This window comes from Sorex araneus, chromosome 11, assembly GCF_027595985.1.
Source record: "Sorex araneus isolate mSorAra2 chromosome 11, mSorAra2.pri, whole genome shotgun sequence".
Lineage (NCBI taxonomy): Eukaryota > Metazoa > Chordata > Mammalia > Eulipotyphla > Soricidae > Sorex > Sorex araneus.
Genome location: NC_073312.1, coordinates 23,847,762 through 23,856,229, shown reverse-complemented (window position 1 = coordinate 23,856,229; position 8,468 = coordinate 23,847,762).

Sequence of the window (8,468 nt, the reverse complement as noted above, 5' to 3'; positions counted from 1 at the left end):
GCTTCGCCGGCCCGACCCTCGCTCCCAGCGCGCAGGCGCCCGGGCCTGCAAGGCCCGCCGGGAAATGTAGTTCGTGGCTTCGCACCCGCGGCGGGGTGGACCCCAGCGCAAACTGAGCGACCCCGGTACAGTAAGGGGAGGGGCTTGCTGGAAGCGTCAGGGAAACTTCACTCTGTCTGCCTGCTGAAAGGTCTTTTTTCAGGGCCTCTGTTTGCACTTATTAAGCACTTTACATGTTCTTGTCATTCAAGTATAGATGATACATAATGTTACCTTTGCAGATTTACGTTTTTTACACAATGTAAAATCACAAGTATACATCCCATCTAGTCAAAGCAATTTTTAAAAATTTGCAATACTATCTTACTGCCCATAACCCCAGACTGTACCCTACATCTCCAAGACTTACTTGTTTCATAAATACCTTTTTGCTCCTCATCATCCCTTTAGCCCATTCCTGACTCCCGTTGGTCACTATCAAACTGCTCTCCGTACCTATAAGTGGTTTCGATTTTAGATTCCCCCCTGGCATTTCTCCTTCTAGGTCTGATTAATTTTATATAATATAATTTCTCAAGATCCACCCATGTTGTTGCAGTTTTTTCTTTATAACTGATAATATTCTGGAATATAAACATATATATATATACATATATATATATATACACACACACACATAAACCAGTTCTTCTAATGGATACTTGTTTCCATGCATGCTTTTGTGGTGGGCAGGGTGCAACAGCACTGCATGTATAAAACAACTTTTGTTCTATTGTTAAAACAAAAATATCCTCAGGAAAATCTTTTAGCCATTTTTTATGTGTTCCAGAGTTAAAATAGCAGGTCTGGTTATTTTGGGTTTTTTTTTTTTTCTGTTTTCAAGGGAACCTCAAACCATGATTGATCCTTGGCCAATCCCCGGGTGTATATTCTCAGAATTTTTTAAAGTCAGTGATTGATGATTTTGCAGTGCACACCTGGAGCAATGGACCATGCAGCCCCAGCTTCTCAGATTCTTTGCACAGATACTAAGATTGATGATTTACATGCCCTCAATTTCACTATTGAGCTCTAGAATTTGGGTTGCTATGGCAGACTACACAGAATATTCTTCCCCTCTGACCTGTTCTCCCTGCCCCCAGCCCATGAAAGACTGAGATCATAAAGTACAAACAAGATTCTTGGGGCAAAGTTGGGCCAAAAATGTCTCTCTAGTATGACATTTTGAGAAAAAAACATTTCCTACATGGCCTTGAATGGGAAAGATACTAAGCCCAGTGCCTGGCCTCTAAGGATTCTGCGAACTTAGCCCCGTTAGCCTGAATGTGCAAGGCTCTGGCTTTGATACCCCTTCCTAGCCCACCAGCACCCCCAGGGTAGCTCCACCTCCACCACAAAGGCATTCATAAGTATTTGCTCTGTGCCCTGGTCCCCTTCCTGAAACAAGCTTCTAAAACTCTTTTTTTTTTTTGGTTTTTGGGTCACACCCGGCAATGCACAGGTGTTACTCCTGGTTCTACACTCAGGAATTACTCCTGGCGGTGCTCAGGGGACCATATGGGATGCTGGGATTTGAACCCGGGTCGGCCGCGTGCAAGGCAAATGCCCTGCCCGCTGTGCTATCACTCCAGCCCCAGCTCCTAAAACTCTTGATACCTTTGCAGCTACAGAAAAAAAACAGGGGGTCTTTGGGGGCTGGTGAGAGAACTGATAGGACAGAGTGCTGCTTTACAGGCAGGACATTCTCACCAGCACAGGCCGCGCCCCCCCACCCTCCAGTACTGCTAGGACCAACTCCTAAGCACTGAGCCAGAAATAGCCCCTGTGCACTGCTGGATGTGCATCCCTCCCCCCCCCCCCACCCGCCAACACCAGAAAAGAAAGTTTCCTTCTGTATGCTAGTGAAATGAGGGAATTGTTGCTGATCCCAGATGGTCTAAGGATGGCTATGTTGCCAAGAGGATCTACCCACTGGATGACAGAGCTGGAAATTTTAGTCTCTCCTTACCTTGAGGAGAGGAGGCATCAAATTGAGCTAATTATGAGCAGACAATGATTTTTATCAAGTGTGTCTACAAAATGAAGCCTCCATTGAGAATCCGAAACTGAAGAAATGCAAAGAACTTCCATCCAGGGGAGTCGATGGTTCTAGGGAGGCAGCAGGCCTGGAGCCTCCATGTTCCTGCCCTCACCTTTGCTCTTGGCATCTTTCCCCTCTGGCTGTCCCTGATTTGTCTGCTTCTATAATAAGCCAGTAACCTAATAAGTGAACTGTTTCATTGAGCTCTGTGGGCTGTTCTGGAATTATTGAACCTAAGAAGGGGATCATAAGACTCCCTGGCTTGGGGACTGGAGCTATAGTGCAGTGGGTAGGGCATTTGCTTTGCAGGCGACCAACCCGAGTTCGAGTCCCAGCATCCCATATCGTCTCCCGAGCACTGCCAGGAGTAATTCCTGAGTGCAAAGCCAGGAATAATGCCTGTGCATCACCGGGTGTGACTCAAAAAAAAGCAAAATAAATAAATAAACGAACAAACAGATAAATAAATAAATAAATAAATAAATCCCCGTTTTATCACTGGTCAGTTAAAAACCCAGGCAATCTGGATTTTGGATTAGCATCTGCGCTGCGGGAAGCCTTGTGAGACTGAGCCCTTAATCTCTGAGCCCTGACGCTGTGGGTAGAGAAGAAGAGAGCTAAATTGTAGCACATTCAACTGGGATCAGAGAATTGGTGAGTATGAGAAGAAACCCACACATCTGATGGCACAGGTGTGGACATAAGAGAAATAACTGTTTTTCCTTTCATTGCCCCTGTTCATAGCTGTTTGTGAATTACAGCATGATTATCAGTGAAAAAAAAAAAAGCACAAATAGGAGCTGGAGAGATAGTACAATGGATAGGGTGCTTGTCTTACATGTAGCTGACCTGGGTTCAATCTCTGGCACCACGTGGTACCCCAAGTTCCTCCTTGAGTGATCCCTGAGGGCAGAGTCAGAAGAAAGCCCTGAGCACTGCCAGGTGTAGCCCCAAAGGTAAATATGTATGTAAATGTAAAAATAATATATGCAAATACAAATATGTAAAAATGCAAATACACACAAATAGGGGCTAGAGGCAGTACAACAGTAAGATGCTTACCTTGCACATTATCTTCGACCCCCAGAACCACATATGATCCTCCCTGAGCACTGTCAGGAGTGATCCCTGAGTGCAGAGCTGGGAGTAAACCTTGAGCACCTTCTGGGGTTGCCCTCAAACCAAAAAAACAAACAAGTTCCCAAGGTCTCATCTTCAAAGTTCCGTTCTTCCAGTTTCTATTCTTGTCCCTAAATTAAGGGTCCTCTATTTTTCTGTTCTTTTTTTAAATTTTATTTTCAAAAGGTTGTTCACAACGATTACATTCAATATTTCAACACCAATACCACCACCATTACACCTTCCCACCACCATTATATTGAATTTTCCCACCACCATTCAAGACTGTGCAGCTGTGAAAGTGGTTGTGCACTTCTGGAATTCTCATATTGTAAATGGTTGGGGTCCAGAGACATCTCTGTAGGGAGCTGATTCATTTCGAGATTCATTTGGGAGTCCCTGGATCAGGGCTGTTGACGTGCTGAGATGGTTCCTGGAGACAGATCGTGGGTGTGACAGCCAGGACCCCACGTGGGCAGGGAGACAGGAAGGGATGGCCTGTCTCCACTGCTGCCATATGGTCTGGAGTCTTTGTCCTTGAACCCACGTGCCTGGATTTGGTTCTGGAAGCTCCTGGCCATCGGGTTTTCAGCTAGAGCATGCAGAGAGGGCACACCTGCTCCATTTGAGGGCCCCCTGTGGAATAGGGTTGGTTCGGGGTCCGGAGAGAGGGGGTTCTCTATTTTTCGGTCCAGAAAAACATGACCTCCTGTCCCCAAATGTGCCATGAGGCCCATAATTCTCAGTCCAAAAGCTAGCATAAAAAGAAATGTACAGGGGCTGGAGCAATAGCACAGCGGGTAGGGCATTTGCCTTACATGCAGGCAACCTGGGTTTGATTTTCAGCATCCCATATGGTCCCTTGAGTACCACCAGGGGTAATTCCTGACTGCAAAGTCAGGAGTAACCCAAAAAAGCAAAAAAAAAAAAAAAGTACAAACACATTGATTTTTCCTATATAGGATCATAGGATGCCAGGAAACTATGAAAAAAAAAAACCCCACAATTGTTACATATTGGAAATATACAAATTGCTATAAATTAGCAAATGAATAACTTAGCATTTTGTTACACCCACTTTAGGAAATGAACACACAGTCCAAATATAAAGTGTACTCAGAGGGGCTATTCCTGGCTCTAGACTCAAGTGTAATCCCTGGTAGTGCCTGGGCTCAAGTCAGGGTCATTCGCATTGCAAGGCAAGGATCTTAAACCCTGTACTATATCTCTGTTTCTCCTTAAAAAAAAAAAAAACTATTTTAGAGCCTGAGAGATAGTACAGTAGATAGGGTGTTCTCCTTGTTTGCACCCAGTGGACCTCCTGTTTGATCCCTGGCATCACATATGATCCCCTGATTCTGCCAGGAGTGATCACTGAGAGCAGAATCAGGAGTAAGCCCTGAGCACCACTGGGTGTGATCTAAACACCAAAACCAAGAGCAAACACACAAACAAAAATATAAAATCCATCTTAATCCTGGTTAAGTGTATAGTTCTATGGCATTGATTCCACTCATCGTTGTACACCCATCATTGCCATGAACCTTCACAATTCTGGTTTTTGGCACTAGGGCAGGGCCTCCAATGTGCGAGATAGTGTACTTAGCTACAGTTACTACCCAAGCCCCACACTTCTTTTCATCATCTCAGACTGAAACTCTATACCCATTTAGTATTTTTTTTCAATTGAATCTCCATGAGATAGTTACAAAGCTTTCATGATTGAGTTTGTCATTCAATGATCGAACACCCATCCCTCCACCAGTGCGCATTTTCCACCATTAATGCCCCCAGTATCCCTCTTGCCACCCCCACTCCAACTCAGCCCCTGCCCCTGTGGTGGCAGGCACCTTCCTTCTTACTCTCTCTCTGTTTTGGGGCATCATGGTTTGCAGTACAGATACTGAGAGGCCATCATGTTCGGCCCTTATTCTACTTTCAGCACACATCTCCCATACCAAGCGATCCCTCGAGCCATCATTGACCTAGTGGTCCCTTCTCCATCCAAACTGCCTTCTCTCCCAGCATGAGGCAGGCTTCCAAATCGTGGATGGATCCTCGTGGCCCTTGTCTCTACTGTTCTTGTATACACATTAAGTATTAACTTGCCATTTATCGCTCCCCCGGGTCCTGACACCACCTTTGTACTTTCTTTCTCTGTAAGTGTGCCTGCTCTGGGTGCCACAAACAGGTGGGACTATACAGTACTTATCTGTTTGCCTGCGATGCCTTGTTTATTTCACCCAGCGTATTGTGCTGTAGATCTAGTCATGCTGAAATATGTGCCAGAATTTCCTCCTTCACTAATGCTCTGTAATAGCCCATTGCATATTTCTATTCATTTTGTTTATTCCATTTTTTCTATCTTTATGATTTTGTAAATAACACTGCTATGAACAAGAGCATAAAAGGATCTTAGTTCCTGCTTTAAATTCTTTTGAATATATATCTAGAAGTGGAATTGTTGGAATGTATGATAATTGTATATTCAAGTTTTTCTTCTTCTTGGTTCTGGCTTTGTAGGTCTGAGGGTTCAGTCTGTGGATATGGCGGTATCAGGGCCAGACCTGGTGGTGCTGGGGAGGCAGCATGTAGTGATGGGGGTGGAGCCTGTGGCCTTGTACATGCCAGCCATGTGCTCTAGTGCTCTGAACTCCCCTGCTCCTCCATGTTTGTTTGAGCTTTGGGTCATATCTGGTTGTGCTACTGATCTATTTCCGGTTCCACCTGGTTCCGTGCTCAGGAATCACTCCCAAGGATGCTTGGGAGTGGTGACTGGAGTCAACCCAGGGTCTCCTGCATATAGAAAGCATGTACTTGGTATTGGGCAATCTATCCGGCCTTCTGTGTTAATTTACCTATTTACTTTTGGTCTTGGGGCCACAGTCAGTGTTGCTCAGGGTACATATGGGGTGTTGGGGATTGAACCCAGGTTGGCTGCATGCAGGCAAACACCCTACCCACAATACTATTGCTCTAAACTCTGTTACATTTTTTGATGAATCCTTATACTGGTTTCCATAGCAGTGTTAACATTTCACATCCCACCATAACCTTACCAGGGTTCCAGTTACCTCAAACCCTTTCCAATAGCAGTTATTTTCTTTTTCTCCTCTTCCTCCTCCTTCCCTCCTTTCCTTCCTCTCCTTCTCCTTTCTTTTGGGATTTTGGGCCACAACTGGCAATGGATTTATTCCAAGCTTTGTATTCAGGAATTACTCCTGGCAGTGCTCAGGAGACCAGAGGGGATAGGGTGCAGGGGATGAAACCTGACTTGGCCGCATGCGAAGCAAGTGCCTTACACACATACTACTGGTACGTCCCTTCTTGTTAAAAGTAGCCATCCTAATTGGGATGAGGTGGTATCTCTTTGTGCGTTTTTTTTTTTTTTAATTTTTGGGTCACACCTGGCGATGCACAGGGGTTACTACTCCTGGCTCTGCACTCAGCAATTTCCCTTGGCGCTACTCAGAGGACCACATGGGATGCTGGGAATCGAACCTGGGTTGCATGCAAGGCAAATGCCCTACCCGCTGTGCTATTGCTCCAGCCCCCTCATTGTGGTTTAATGTGCATTTTTTAATACCTAATAATGTTGGACTACTTTTCATTTGTTTCATAATCCTGTGCATATTTTTTGTTGGAGAAGAGTCTATTCAAGTACTTTCACCCACTTTTGCATCATGGTGTTTCGTGTTTTTGTTGTTCTTGAGTTTTATACATTCTAGATATTATCTTCTTATCACTGCCTAGCTACTGGAAGATGGGGGTTCTGGGTGGAGGAGGCCCTGTCCCTATCCAAGTAGGCTTGGAGATCTCAGGCCAGGTCCCGCACACCTGGGTTCCTCTGCCGGTTCCTTCATGCATGAGGTTCATCCTAGCGTGTGGAGAGTGGCCTTGAACATGGCTGTGGATGGGTTCCAGAGGTCACTGGCTGCCAGTGCTCTGCTCCAGGCTGGAGGGAAACTCAACCCGCCCCCCTCTGGGGGGCCCCAGTGAAGACAGTCAGGCTCGGAGTCAGGAGACTCTGCTGATCTCCTATTATCTAATTCTCCCTCTCGGAGAACTCGGGCAACCTACCAAGAGTATCCTGCCCACATGGCAGAGCCTGGCAAGCACCCTGTGGTGTATTCGATATACCAAAAACAGTTAGAATGATGGGTCTTGTTCCCCTGACCCTGAAAGAGGCTCCAATGTGGCACTGTTGGGAAGGATGAGTAAAGAGAGGCTGCTAAAATCTCAGGGCTAGGACAAATGGAGACATTACTGGTGCCTGTTTGAACAAATCGATGAACAATGGGATGACAGTGATACAGTGATCTTCTTATCAGAGTCATGATTCACAGATTGTCTCTAATTCCATTTGTTGCTGTTTCATTCTGTGAATATGTCCTTTGATGCACAGAGGTTCCATTCTGATATAGTACAACTTATCATTTTGTTTTCTTAAAAATAAGGGACACTTCTGGCCAGCAGAGCTGGGACCCTGTCAGGGACTGAGACCGGTGGTTTGAGCAGTTGATGGGTGTCATAAGGGCTACACCAGGTGGAGGTTATTTTTCTTTCGTTGCTTTTAATGTTATATCTAAGAAATCATTGCCCAATCAAAATTCAGGAGACTTTTCCTCTGTTTTCTTCTAACAGTATAATCATTTTGTTTTTTTAATTAATTAAACATTTTGTTGTGTTTGTTTTTTGGGCCACCCCCCCCCCAATTGTTCAATTCAGGGCTTACTCCTGGTCTGAGCTCAGGGATCACTCCTGGCAGGCTAGGAGTACCACATGAGGTATCAAGCTTGGCTGCATAGTACTTGCAGAGCTACTGCTGGACTCGCTGTACTATCTTTCTGGCCACCGGTATGATAGTTTTAATCATTAAGACTCGTCATTTTGAATTAATTTATGGATATTTGTAAGGCAAGCACCTTATCCACTATACTATTGCTCTGGTCCTACTTTTTTTCTAAACTTTTTCTTAAGTGAATATTTTATTTAGGAAGGAGAGAGGAAAGAGAAAGCGCCCTATAAAGAAATAATACACTACAAGTTAGGATGTGCAACTGATCAGAGGCTTGATGAGGTTTCTTCCTCCGCTGACAGGCTGATGTAAGTTGCATGAGATATTTAACCATTTTTGATTATTAACTTGAAGCATATATTTTTCTTCCTTTTTTGGGGTTGAGGGGGAACACCCAGTGATGATCAAAGATCTCTGCTGGTGTGGGGAGGGGGATGTATGTGGTTGCTGGATATAAACCCAGGTCGGTTG